General features: G+C 43.8%; 1 protein-coding gene across 1 annotated transcript in view; it reads right to left on the minus strand.

Annotated features, from left to right (window-relative positions):
- CDH8 (cadherin 8) overlaps window positions 1-13,829 on the minus strand; it is a 429,973-nt gene that overhangs the window by 70,163 nt on the left and 345,981 nt on the right. The window lies entirely within an intron of this gene.

Here is a 13,829-nt window from a genome sequence, read left to right on the forward strand (position 1 = left end):
TTCTGGAAGCATATTTTAGTTTGACAAGATAAGGGTTTGTAACAGGCTGACAAGATATCAAAAATACTAAGGGTGGTTATCTCCTTCAGCCTGCCAAGTGTTTGAAAATTGCTCCAAACAACACAGGAAAGTGTAGAGAGGGTGTGGAAGGAAAGGAAGGTGAAACTAAATAGGTGTGCTGGAATTGGAAATAGGTTAGACTGTTCGAAAAGTGACCCAGCTTCTGGGAGAAAGGTAGGACAGAAATCAGAGAATCATTTTTTGATCATGAGAAAACTGAACAAGATTATATGTCCAAAATGAGGTTCAGAAAGCCTATAGCTGTGGCAGAAAAACTGGGATTCATCCTATTCGACGGCCACGTTGCAGGTTTTTGCACTACCTTTATTTCTTCTAAAAGAACACGGCATTCTGATAGGGTTGTCGTTAAGCTAGATTTCCACTTTTATCGGGATGATCCAGATACGTGAGGAACTTGCCAGGTTGTTCATAAAGAACATTCAGCAAAAGTTGAAGGCACATCTCCTTCAAGAAGTCTTCCCTGATTAACCCCTCATTTCCTTTTTTCCCACTTCCTTCTGTGTCACCCTGACTTGCTCCCTCTAATAATAATAATTATTATTATGGTATTTGTTAAGCACTTACTACGTGCCAGGCAAATTGGGATGGACATGGTCCCTATTCTTCCTGGGGCTCAGTCTCGCTCCCCATTTGGCAGGTGAAGGAACTGAGGCACAGAGAAGACTGAGGCACAGAGAAGTGAAGTGTCTTGTCCAAGGTTACACAGCAGATAAGTGGCAGAGCCAGGATTAGAACCCATGACCATCTTACTCCCAGGCCTGTGCTCTATCCACTACGCCATGCCTCTTCTCTCCCCCAGCACCACAGCACTTATGTACATATCTGTAATTCATTTATTCATATTAATATATGTCTCCCCCTCTAGACTATAACTTTGATGTGGGCAGGGAATGTGCCTGCTATATTGTGTTGTACTCGCCTAAGTATTCGGTACGCGGCTCAGTGGAAAGAGCACAGGCTTTGGAGTCAGAAGTCAGGGGTTCAAATCCCAGCTCTGCCAATTGTCAGCTGTGTGACTTTGGACAAGTCACTTCACTTCTCTGGGCCTCAGTTACCTCATCTGGAAAATGGGGATTAAGACTGTGAGCCCTCTGTAGGACAATCTGATCACCTTGTAACCTCCCCAGTGCTTAGAACAGTGCTTTGCACATAGTAAGCACTTAATAAATGCCATCATTATTATTATTACCGTGCCTTGCACACTGTAAGCGCTCAATAACTACAATTGATTATTGAGCCCTCAAGGAGTTCGCAATATTACTTCTAGATAGATACTCTTCCAAGCACTCAGTTCGATGTTCTGCACACAATAAGCACTCCGTAAATAATACCCTGATTTACTATTGGTAAAATGATGTAAGCAATGGTTCGTCGGTGGGAGCATCAGGAATAAGGCGAAGCATGAAGGACAGATTGAGATCAACGGAATCCCAACTTTGAAAGGAATCACATTATAAAAATGTGAAACAGACAACAGACTTTGAGGGAAAGCAGCAGAAATCGAGTCTAAAGTCTCAGACAGGACCTGCTTTATAAAAATAATCATTAATGTTCTATTGTAGCAGGCTGTCTGTCGAGTAGGGTTTTGTCAAATGATGGATCGAGAGAAAGGGAAAAAATAGATCAGTGACATCTGACAGTACTGGTCTCCAGACTGTCCTCATCAGTGTAAATAAGTATTAAGTGCTGCCAAGCTGTTATTCCGCCTTCAACCTCAAACACAGCCCACCACTCTTACAGACTGCCATTATGTGTCAGAATTTTATTCAGCTTCCTAAGTACAGTGTTCAAACCTCTTACTATAGAACTTGAGCATTCCTATTATGGTCCATTACTTCCTAAGCAATTCCATTCAAATCTATGACCCACGTAACACAAGACTGGGTAGGATAGATTCCAGTAAAGTGATACACCTCCATCGTCAAAAATGCTTAACCATTTCTGTGAGCTAACCACATCCGAATATGTGTAACTTTCATTCATCTTCCCTTTCTCATTACCTTTACCTTTCCTGACTCCTGCGTTTTCAGTCTGACTGGGTGCTAAAAGCCAAAATGGAGTGAGGGGAAAATCTCTTTGTTCCTAGGATGAATCAGTCAATCACATTAATTGGGTGTTTACTGATTACTTCCCCGACTTCCATCAGTTGCTTCGACACTGATCTGTTTAGGTCTGTGTTATTTGGTGGGGTCTCCCATCTAAAACCCAAGCAGAGGATTTGGTTCCAATATTGGTGGGTTCACGCAGTGCCATCCTTAGTCTCTCTTTTCTGCCTATCAAGTTCCTGCCAGGGCACCAAGCACAATGAACAAGAAGAAGGGCAGGGCTGCAGCACACTGCAGTCACTTGCAAAAATTCCATGCACAGAACCCATCTACAGCCAAAGCGATGGCAGTGCTGGCTGACAGCTTGAATGGCTCTGTTTTCTCAAAATGGGGAATTATTTTGGAAGTCAAGAAGCTGTAGAGATTCAGCAATGGCCCCTTGCATTGCCCAGAGTCATCTCTGCTACAGGATCCACCACCTCGCTCACATCCAACACTGCGGGAATGAAATCTGTAACAACTTAGTGCTGGGGCTATTTTAAAACAAGGACTGTGGCCTGGATCAGGGAGAAGTCTGAGGATTCCCCCTCCACGGACTGTTTTGGCCTCTTACTCTAATGTTATTATTTTCATACCTTTTCTCATTGTCCTTTGTGTCTGTCCTCCCCTGCTTAGATTGTAACTCCTGTGTTAGGCAGGGGCTCTGTCTTACTGATCAGTTTGTACTCATCACAGCTCTTAGTTTTGACCTAAAGTAAACACTAAATAGAGGAGGAGGAAAAAGAGAAGGAGGAAGAGGAGAAAGGGGAGGATGAGGAGGAGGAGGAGGAGGAGAAGGAGGAGAAAGGGTAGATAAGGAGAGGGGGAGGAGGGGATGAAAAGGAGGTGGAGGAAGAGTAGGAGGGGGGAAGAAGGAAGGGGAGGAGGAGAAGGAGAAAGGGAGCAGAAGTAGGGATGAGGATAAGGAGGAAAGAAAGTGGAGGAGGGAAGGAAGAGGAGGGTGAGAAAGAGTAGGAGGAGGAAGAAGAGGAGGAGGAAGAGGAGAAAAAGTCATTTTTGACTTGATTTCTCCCCATGTACTTTTTGCTTCAATCTGCACCATGTAATCATAGGTTTATGAGTTTGGAAGCAACCACCGGAACACTGCAACTGATTACAAACCAATCCTCCAAAATCTTCTCTGGAAATACTGAAAAGTCAGGCAGAATCATCTATTTAGGAGTGGTCCTGCATGGAGGTAGGGAGAGGGACCAGATCATCTCTGGAGAGCTTCCATAGTCATTTCCTGCAATGGTTAAGTGACTTAGCAATTCCGTGGTGGTTTTATTTACAATCTCTTCGACCAGTTAGGTTGTTTGGCCTATCGCTGTTCCATAGTCATTGATCCCATTCACTTATTCCCTTGAATATGGGAAAGCCCAGGGTTCTGAGACTTTTGGCGATATGATCAGGAGCCCGTGGAAGGGCAATGGAAGGTAAGGATTAGAAGCCAGAGTTCCCGATACCAGCCCACCAATAAGGAAGAGAAAGCCATCTTGGACCCTGAGCTCCCCATCTAGACCATACGCTCCTTGTGGAAAGGGAACGGGTCGACCAACTCTGTTTTATACAGTCCTCTCCCAAGTGCTTATTGCAGTGCTCTGCACACAGTAAGCACTCAGTCAATATGATTGATTGGTTATCATTATTCATTCAATTGTATTTATTGAGCACTTACTGTGTGTAGAGCACTGTACTAAGTGCTTGGAAGGTACAATTCATTACCAGATCATTGCGCCCACTCAGACATTGGCACACGGTAATGATTTCAAGCACACAAGTCCTGATCACCCAAACCGCATCATGACTTGCACAACAAATGCCCTTTGGGGGTGGGGGCAGGGATTGCCTCTATTTGTTGCTGAATTTGTACTTTACAAGTGCTTATTACAGTGCTCGGCACACAGTAAGCACTCAGTAAATGTGATTGAATAAATGAATGATAATAATAATTATGGTATTTGTTAAGGCACTGTACTAAGCACTGGGTGGACACCAGCTAATGGGGTTGGACACAGTCTCTGTCCCATGTGGGACTCACAGTCTCAATCTCTATTTTACAGATGAGGAAACTGAGGCTCAGAGAAGTGAAGTGACTTGATAAGAGTCACACAGCAGACAAGTGGCAGAGCCAGGATTAGAACCCATGACCATCTAACTTCCAGGCCCCTGCTCTATCCAGTAAGCCATGCTTCTTCTCATATGGAGAAGCAGAGTCCTTCACTCTCTTGGAGAACTCATTCACTCCAGTGGCTTCAACTACCATTCTATGCGGATGATACCCAAATCTCCATCTCCAGCCCTGATCTCTCTGGCTCTCTCCAGTCTTGCATCTCCTCCTGCCTTCAAGACACCTATACTTGGATGTCCTCCTGTCACCTCAAACTTAACGTGTGCAAAACAGAGATCCTTATCTTCCCACCCAAACCCTGTCATCCCTCTGACTTTCCCATTTACTGGAGTCAGCACCGCCAAACTTCCTGTCTCACAAGCCTGTAATCTTGGCATTATCCTCGACTCCTCTCGGTTATTCAACGCACATATTCAATCCATCACTAAATCCTGTTGGTCCCACCTTCAAAACATCGCTAAAATCTGCCCTTTCCTTTCCATCCAAACTGCTGCCATGTTAAATACAATCACTCATCCTATCCTGCCTGGATTGCTGCATCAGCCTCCTTGCTGACCTTTAAAGCTCCTGTCTCTCCCCACACCAGACCAATACATAATAATAATAATAATAATAATAATAATAATAATAATAATAGCATTTGTTAAGTGCTTACTATGTGCAAAGAAGCACTGTTCTAAGTGCTGGGGGGGATACAAGGTGATTAGGTTGTCCCACGTGAGACTTACAGTCTTAATCCCCATTTTACAGATGAGGTAACTGAGGCCCAGAGAAGTTAAGTGACTTGCCCAAAGTCACACAGCTGACAAGTGGCGGGAGCCGGGATTAGAATCCATGACCTTTGACTCCCAAGCCCGTACTCTTTCCACTGAGCCACGCTGTATCTCTGCTTCCCTACTTCACTCTGCTGCCTGGATCATTTATCTACAAACACAGTCAGGACAAGTCACTTCACTCCTCAAAAATCTCCAGTAGTTGCCCATACATCTCTGCATCAAACAAAAACTCCTCACCATTGGCTTTAAAGCAGTCCACCACCTTGCTCCCTCCTACCTCACCTTGCTTATCTCCTACAACCCAACCCACACACTTTACTCCTCTAGTGCTAACCTTCTCACTGTGACACTTTTCCTCATATCCCACTCCCTTCTGAATCACCCTGACATGTTCTTCCCTACTCTTCCCTACTCCCAGCCCCGCAACACTCACTTACAAATCTGTAATTTTATTTATTTGTATTCTTGTCTGTCTCCCCCCCCTCTAGACTGTAACCTTGATATGGGCAGGGAATATGTCTGTTTATTTTTATATTGTACTCTTCCAAGTGCATAGTACAGTGCTCTGCACACAGTAAGCACTTAAATATGGTTGAATGAATGAATATGAAAGGGAAGTCCCGGAGGAGCTGGGATATTACCATGAATGAAAAGGAACTTGCTTCCAGCTGGCTGGAAATTCCACCACTTGTTCTGCAGTTTCCTATTTGAAAGATGCAATTATCAAAATAATGATGCTGGGATCGCCTGCATTTCACAGCAGATTGTGAAAACCAATCTCCCTCTACTCAATGGTTCTCCTTACTACGTTGATGTTGAAATAAATGCTGATAACAGCTAGGCTCATTTTAAGGTTAGGAACCATCTGCTTGGAGAAGAGCTGTGGAGAAGGTGTGTCACACAATGGTCAAATAGACAGCATCATTATGAAGTTTTATAGTGCACAGTGAGTGTGGTCAGCAGTGAATGAGTATCTGTTTGAGTTCAACAATTTCCTTCTCAAGTTAAATCAATCAATCAATCAATCAATCAATCGTATTTATTGAGCGCTTACTATGTGCAGAGCACTGTACTAAGCGCTTGGGAAGTACAAATTGGCATCACATAGAGACAGTCCCTACCCGATAGTGGGCTCACAGTCTAAAAGGGGGAGACAGAGAACAGAACCAAACATACCAACAAAATAAAATAAGTAGGATAGAAATGTACAAGTAAAATAAATAAATAAATAAATAAACAGAGTAATAAATATGTACAACCATATATACATATATACAGGTGCTGTGGGGAGGGGAAGGCGGTAAGGCGGGGGGATGGAGAGGGGGACGAGGGGGAGAGGAAAGAAGGGGCTCAATCTGGGAAGGCCTCCTGGAGGAGGTGAGCTCTCAGGAGGGCCTTGAAGGGAGGAAGAGAGCTAGCTTGGCGGATGGGCAGAGGGAGGGCATTCCAGGCCCGGGGGATGACGTGGGCCGGGGGTCGATGGCGGGACAGGCGAGAGCGAGGTACAGTGAGGAGATTAGTGGTGGAGGAGCGGAGGGTGCGGGCTGGGCAGTAGAAGGAGAGAAGGGAGGTGAGGTAGGAGGGGGCGAGGTGATGGAGAGCCTTGAAGCCCAGGGTGAGGAGTTTCTGCCTGATGCGCAGATTGATCGGTAGCCATTGGAGGTTTTTGAGGAGGGGAGTGATATGTCCAGAGCGTTTCTGGACAAAGATAATCCGGGCAGCAGCATGAAGTATGGATTGAAGTGGAGAGAGACACGAGGATGGGAGATCAGAGAGAAGGCTAGTGCAGTAGTCCAGACGGGATAGGATGAGAGCTTGAATTAGCAGGGTAGCGGTTTGGATGGAGAGGAAAGGGCGGATCTTGGCAATGTTGCGGAGCTGAGACCGGCAGGTTTTGGTGACGGCTTGGATGTGAGGGGTGAATGAGAGAGCGGAGTCGAGGATGACACCAAGGTTGCGGGCTTGTGAGACGGGAAGGATGGTAGTGCCGTCAACAGAGATGGGAAAGTCAGGGAGAGGACAAGGTTTGGGAGGGAAGACAAGGAGCTCAGTCTTCGACATGTTGAGCTTTAGGTGGCGGGCGGACATCCAGATGGAGATGTCCTGAAGGCAGGAGGAGATGCGAGCCTGGAGGGAGGGGGAGAGAGCAGGGGCAGAGATGTAGATCTGGGTGTCATCAGCGTAGAGGTGATAGTTGAAGCCGTGGGAGCGAATGAGGTCACCAAGGGAGTGAGTGTAGATTGAGAACAGAAGGGGACCAAGCACTGAACCTTGGTTAAACATCTGATCGAGGATATCCCTTTGCAACTCAACCCCTAGGAAATGTCAAAAAGATTAATCAGAGAAGGCAACTGAAATGGCAGGAGAAGAGAAGTAGAAACTTATTCAGGAACTTGAATTTATGTATGCCTCTATCAACCCATTAAAATCCTCTGGATACAAATCCAATAGAAACTGCATAGAGTTATGTGAGTCCAGAGAACACAGACTAAGAAGAAAATGGATTTTGCTGGAGAAAAACATTGATTTTTTTTTTATTTTAAACAGTATGTTAAGGGAAAGAGATTTTGAAACACGCCTCGGCTGTGGACCTGCTATAGAAAATGAAGTTTTGAATTATTGCATTGAGTGAGTAATTAAAATCCTAGGTATGAGCTCACTCAGATTAAGGATTGTTCTAAGAAAAGGAGGAATGCATGTGAGGATTGTGAATGTGTGTGTCTGTGTGTGTGTGTGTGTGTGTGTGTGTGTGTGTGAGAGAGAGAGAGAGAGAGAGAGAGAAAGAGAATTTGAAAAACTGCAAACATCAACCCAAAATAAGTGGAATTGAAGTAAAGAGGTAGTATATTTCATGTCCCCATTTTATAAAGACGCATTTTGCTTAGAACCAGAATAAAATTTGGCGAAAAAAAAAATCAATGAACATAGATTCGATATGTCCTGAAGATACAACGTAGCCCATCAGCCCCCAGGTAAACTTGAAAATGAACTGAATATATATTCATGGACCAAAAATATTTTAATAATCTAAATTTAATGATATTATATGTTACAACAGTCAGTTTCCCTAGACTGTGGAGGTTATGCTGCTAACAAACAAAATATTGCTTTCTTTTCAGACAGATGTGCATTGTCAGATGCACATGTCCTAATTCTCTAACAGTGTTCTATCCAGAAAATGTACTGTAAACACATTTTGGCAGAATTGAGCCTGGAACCCCAAAATGCTTTCCAGACACCAAAATGCCAACAGAGATCCTCTCAAAGCCATGGGGCAGTTTCCGTTTGAAGAAAAATAGAGTCAGAAAATTTCATTTTGATCACGTTCACTGCATGGTTTAATCATGGGGTTGTATCTTATTGGCCTTGGTATTGTGTTGGTTTGTGGCAACTTGCATGAAGTTGACCCTCACAGTGAAGCTGTCTGGTGTTCATAAATTCCACACTCAGAAATGCCTCATCCCTCAAGTCAGTCAGTCACCAGTACTACCTGACAGCCCACTGGATAGGCCTGTTTAAGCCACACGACAGGAAGATGAAGACATTATGTGGAGACTGCATGATTCTTAATGAACTTAATGAAATCAGATTTGTTTGTCAGCTCACATTAGGGCGATTTGGGAGAAGAGTGAGTGGCTTTAGTGGCAATTCATCCAAGAAGAATTGAAAATGCCAAACATCCATTTCATTCTCTCTAAATTCAAAATGGAGCTGTTTTGTGGCTCTGAGTCACTGCAGCATTGCCGTGCAATCTGAATGACAAAACTTCTTTGAGTGTTGTGGTGTACTTGAGCCAGAATGGTGTGCTTTCACCTGGCATTCAGGTTGGGACTAATGGGGACAAGTCAAACACCAGAATCTACAATTCTGGGAGGGATGTGTTCTATTGGTAATTGCTCCTGCATAATTGGACGTGGAGATAGGCATCTCTTCACTACAGTCTTCCTCTGGAACTGAATTTATCAAATGGAAAGCAACTGGTCATATAAAACAGCAATCACCACTAGCATTTATGTACTTGTTTTCACTCACATCCTCAGCAATCTAGCTCCTCTGCCTCTTCACGTCAACTCTCATGCTTCACTCCTCTCAAGCCAATCTATCCCCTGTGCCTGGTTCTCATCTCTCTTGCTCGCTCCCTCCCCTCTGCCAGAAACTCCCTCCTCTTTCACACCCAGCACACCACTACTCTCCCCATCTTCAAATCAGTCAATCAATCGATCAGCCATATTTACTGTGCTTTTACTGCGTGCAGGGCACTGGACTAAGTGTTTGGGAGAGGACAACACAACAGAGTTGGTAGACATTTTCCCTGCCCACAACGAGCTTACAGCCTAGAGGACAAGTGTACAATCTTGGAGACCTTCTCAGATTAATTCACTCAATCGTATCTATTGAGTGTTTACTGTGTGCAGAGTACTGTACTAAGTGCTGAGGAGAGTAATAATAATAATGATAGTAATAATTATAGTATTTGTTAGGCACTTACTATGTGCCATGCACTGTACTAAGCACCAGGGTGGATAAAAGTAAATCGCGTTGGATGCAGTCCCTGTCCCACATGGGGCTCACAGTCTCAATCCCCATTTTACAGATGAGGGAACTGCGGCACAGAGAAGTGAAATGACTTGCCCAAGGTCACACAGCAGACAAGTTGTGAAGTCGGGATTAGAACCCCTGACCTTCTGACTCCCAGGCCTGGGATCTAGCCACTATGCCATGCTGCTGCTCAGTGCAGCACAACAATAATCAATCAATCAATCAATCAGTCAATGGTATTTATTGAGCGCTTACTGTGTGCAGAGCACTGTACTAAGCGCTTGGGAAGTACAAGTTGGCAACATATAGAGACAGTCCCTACCCAACAGTGGGCTTACAGTCTAAAAGGGGGAGACAGAGAACGAAACCAAACATACCAACAAAATAAAATAAATAGAATAGATATGTACAAGTAAAATGAATAAATAAATAAATAGAGTAATAAATATGTACAAACATATATACATATATACAGGTGCTGTGGGGAAGAGAAGGAGGTAAGATGGGGGGGATGGAGAGGGGGACAAAGGGTAGAGGAAGGAAGGGGCTCAGTCAGGGAAGGCCTCCTGGAGGAGGTGAGCTCTCAGTAGGGCCTGAGATAATAAGCAGACTCATTCCCTGCCCACAACAAGCTTACAGTCTAGAGGGGGAGGAATCTTTCATCTCCCCACCAGCATTCTCTCAAGCACTTAGTACAGCGCAGTGTTTCACAATAAAGCACTCAATAAACACCACAGAAATACTAATTGAAGAAATAAGGCTCCGACTGCCCAGATCAATTCATCAGTGGCATTTATTGAGTGCCTGTTTCATGCTGAGCACTGCACTGAGTGGTTGCAAGACTACGAGAGTATTAGTAGACATGATCACTTCCCTCAGGGAGCTCACATCCCTTTGCTAGACCCTGGGAACTATCCTAAATCCAACCAAGGGCACCACAGATGGAAAAGTTCAGCACTGGGAAGGCGGGCGTTCTGGAAATTCACGTCAGTCAGCCAAGTGGCCTGACTTCACTGGTCCCTCAACAGATTTGGATGAAGCTAATATTGGGAACATGGAATTGGAAAAACATTGCATTTTGTCTGTATTGGCCAGACTATTTTTTCTTCAAGGAAATAAATAATAATAATATTAATGATGGTATTTGTTAAGTGCTCAATATGTGCCACACCCTGTACTACAGGCTGGGGAGGATACAAGCAAATGGAGTTGGTTACAGTCTCTGTCCCATGAGGGGCCCACAGTCTCAATCCCCATTTTGACAGATGAGGTAGCTTATACACAGAGCAGTCAAGTGACTTTCCCAAGGTCACACAACAGACAAGTGGCAGAGCCAGGATTAGAACCCAGGACTTTCTGACTCCCAGGCCGGTGCTCTATCCACTACGCCATGCTGCTTCTCACATCCATCTGCCTCCCTCTTTAGGCTGTAACCTCCTTGAGGGCAGGGAATGTGTGTTTTGCTACTGTTTTTTATTTTGTTTTTTAATTTTACGATATTTACTATGTGCTGACTATGTGCCAAGCACTGTACTAAGTGCTGGGGTAGATAAGCAGGTTGGATGCAGTTTCTGTCCCACACGGAGCTCAAGGTCTAAGCTGAAGGGAGGATTTGAATACCCATTTTGCAGATGAGGGAACTGAGGCACAGAAAAGGTCACACAGCAGACATGAGGTGGAGCTGGGATCAGAAACTAGGTTCTCTAACTCCCAGGCCCATGCTCTTTCCACTAGGCCATGCTACCTCCCAATACTTTCAAGGTCTTAAATTGCTTTGCTCTCAGGAGGCACTTAACAAATCAATCACTTAATCAATTGTATGTATTGAGCGCTTCCTGAGTGCACTGTATTAAGCGCTAAATGCCGCCCATTGATTGACTGACATAGCTGTTGCCCTTAAAGCCCAGTATCTGGACTCCAAGGGGGTAAAAATCTTATGATGTCGGGAAACTGAGCAAATTAGGACTGGTTTCCACATTTGGAGCAACTATCTCTGTGTTCTGTGATCTCCATTCACATCCCCAATTTGTGCATTAAACCCAGCTGAGAATTTTGTTTTGCTTTAATGAGTGTTCCAAATGCTGATTAAGTGGCTAAATGACAGGGAATTATGGTTTATCAGAAGGATCAGGAGATACTCCATTAAAGGGAAATATAAAAACCTCTTTTGTTGTTCTTTCCCTTTGTACAAGAATAACTATTGTTTATTCTAGTTTCTCATGGATGGTAGTTAATTCAAATTGTGCTCCATTATTGCGGGCAATGAGAAGGATTTTATCTCTTTTGCTTTCCATTATAGTGGAAGGATATCTATGTAATGACGAAATCGTAGTAATGAAAGATATCTATGTAATGACTTTCCCATTTTCTTTGTTAAGCTGCATCTAGCACCTACAGAGAAGAATACTAAACTAAGGAGACTCCTATCCCAAGGTACTGCTTCATTTTGTAATGGCCTATTGGTTGAAAAGTTGTTGCCTGACTCATTACTTAATAATAATAATTATTGAATTAATTAAGTGCATACAATACGTGAATCACTGTGCTCAGTGCTGGGGTAGATATACAATCATCAGACTGGAAAGAGTCCCTGTCCCACAGGGGGATCACAGTTTAAGATGGAGGGAGAGAAGGGATTTTATGCCCATTTTACAGATGAAGAAACTGAGGTACAGAGAAGTTGAGTGAATGGCCCAATTTCTCACAGCAGGGAAGTGGCAGGGCTGGGACGAGAACCCAGGGCTCCCTACCTCCAGCCCCATGCTCTTCATCTAAGCTATGCGACTTAACTACCTAGATACGAACAACCGGAACTTGATTCTTCCCCAGATTTCCTGTTAGGTCAATAAATCATCCCTTTAGTTTCCTGAGAGTCAATTTACTATTCCGAACCACTCAGAGTGTAAAACAGCCTGGAATTTTAAACAATGCCAGGCTATCTGCTAGTGCTTTAGGCCCTAGGGGAGAATAAAAGCAGAGAATATCCACATAGGACTTCATTATAGGTAGCTTGTTTTTCTTATTAAATATGTATTCACACAGTACATTTACCAGTCTGAGATAGAAGATTATGATTCTACTGATGGTGAGATATGGGTGTGTGTTTGAGAGTGACAAGACCAATTTGTGACCAACAATCCCCCTCACAAGGTGAGAGAGGAACGATTATCCCTTTATGCACTGTTCCATTTATTACCCGTAGTTCCTGGTGTTGTTTTCGTTTCCCTTTCTCGGTGTTTCGATCTTCATGAAACCTCTGCTCCAAGAAAGTCATCCAAATTCTCTTTGCTGCCTACCAGGTTTTCCCTGTCTCATGCTGCAGTTTCCCAACTGTCCACCATTACGCCACATCATAAGAAGACATGCAGATGGTTATGAAATATTTTTCAGAATGAGAAAAGCATTTTTGAATGAAAATTAGTATGAAGAAGACCGAGTTTTTGTATCAGCCAGAACTAGGCAAACCCTACACACAGCCAAGGATCTCCATCGGCACCACAGAGATGAGTGATGTCACTGAATTCTGCTACCTAAGCAGCACACTGTCAAATGATACAAGAATAGACAACAAGGTAGAAAAACAAATTAAGAAGGGCTAATATGTCCTCTGGGAGACTGACGGGGTAGGGGGTGAGGGGGAGAAGGGGGTGCCAACGTGCCATCAGGATTCAGACCAAACTGAAGTTCTGTAGAGCAATTTCTTAGAATCCAACTCTTTTATGGCTCGAGACCTACTTCTGATTTCTAGTTCGGTTTCAACGACGCCACCTACGGGGAATGCTTAACATCAAGTGGCAAGACAGGGTCACAGACAATGAGGACCTGGGATGCAATTAACCACCAGCATCAAAATCATGGTTATCACACTGCAGTGTACACAAACAACCTCTCTATGATGATGCACATGGTTCTTTTACAAATCCATTATGAACTGAATGCATTTTCACATTAATACCAGAAGGCTGACGTAGCTGAAACAGTTATCTCACTGATCACTCCACAAGCATTAAAATTAAAGCCTAAGGTGAAACTTGAGACTGTGGAACTACTTAGGTGATGACAATGAACAGATCCCGCTGCCATTTTGATTCTTGGAATGCTAGGACTCCATGTGGAATTGCTAGGTATAAGAAAAATGCTTACTCTTTACGTACCACTCAACAAACAGCTAAATAGGTTGAGTTTGTTCTACTTTGTATTCCATAATATCTGTACTGA

The sequence above is a fragment of the Tachyglossus aculeatus genome, chromosome X1 (genome assembly GCF_015852505.1).
Source record: "Tachyglossus aculeatus isolate mTacAcu1 chromosome X1, mTacAcu1.pri, whole genome shotgun sequence".
In the NCBI taxonomy this organism is placed as follows: Eukaryota; Metazoa; Chordata; class Mammalia; order Monotremata; family Tachyglossidae; genus Tachyglossus; species Tachyglossus aculeatus.